The sequence below is a fragment of the Protobothrops mucrosquamatus genome, unplaced genomic scaffold, assembly GCF_001527695.2.
Source record: "Protobothrops mucrosquamatus isolate PMUCROS unplaced genomic scaffold, P.Mucros_1.0 scaffold21669, whole genome shotgun sequence".
NCBI classification, from domain to species: Eukaryota; Metazoa; Chordata; class Lepidosauria; order Squamata; family Viperidae; genus Protobothrops; species Protobothrops mucrosquamatus.
In genome coordinates, this window is record NW_015407424.1 from 1 (window position 1) to 823 (window position 823).

General features: G+C 67.9%; 1 pseudogene; it reads right to left on the reverse strand.

The window, feature by feature from the left end:
- Positions 1 to 224: 224 nt before the first annotated feature.
- On the reverse strand, positions 225 to 590 carry LOC107301983 (annotated as a pseudogene).
- Between the last annotated feature and the right edge of the window lie 233 nt (positions 591 to 823).

The window sequence follows — 823 nt, forward strand, 5'->3', positions numbered from 1 at the left end:
ACCCTAGCTGGGAACTCTGGGAGTTGGACTCCACCCTCTGAAGGCACCCTAGCTGGGAACTCTGGGAGTCGGAGTCCTCCCCCACCTCCCCCTCGCACTCCTTCGGCAAAGCCTGCTCTGCAGGGAGGGCGTTTGACCACCAAGGCCAATCGAGAGGCTCGCCCACCCCCTCCTCCTCCCCTGAGCCCGATGGGTTTTGGAGTCCCCCACCCCCTCCCCCTCACCTGCACGCCAGGGAAGGCGGCCTTGAGCAGGAAGTACATCTGCCGGTTGGAGAGCAGGTCGCCGCTGGTCAGCTTCTCCTCGGCCCCCTCGCGGGTCTTGCCCTTGGCCCGGGCGTGGAGCTCGTTGCCTTCGCGGACCCGACGCACCTCCAGGCCGCCGCGGACGGCCGCCGCCACAGAGGCCGCCAGCAGCTCCCGCAGGTCGACTAGGCCGCCGCCGGCCGCCGGCGCGGGAGGCCCGCCCAGCAGGAAAGAGGCGAAGCGGCCGGCCAGGAAGCCCGAGTAGAGGTGGTAGAGGACGCCCAGGCCCAGCAGGCAGAAGACGGCCACCCCGAGCGGGGAGAGGCGGATCCCCATCGGCGCCATGGCCGGCCAGGCCCAGCCAGGCAGGCGCCGGTCGCTTCGCTTTTTCTTCTTCTTTTTTCCCCTCAGAGCGAAGCCATAGCGCCTCAGGGCCGCAATGACGGCGCGCGCCGGCACGTCGTGACGCCACTTCCGGTCCTTCTTCATGGGGGCTTTCAGGGAGCCGTTTCTTTTTTTTTTTCCCTCAGAGCGGAGCCATAACGCGGCGGTAACGTCACGTCATGACGCAACTTCCG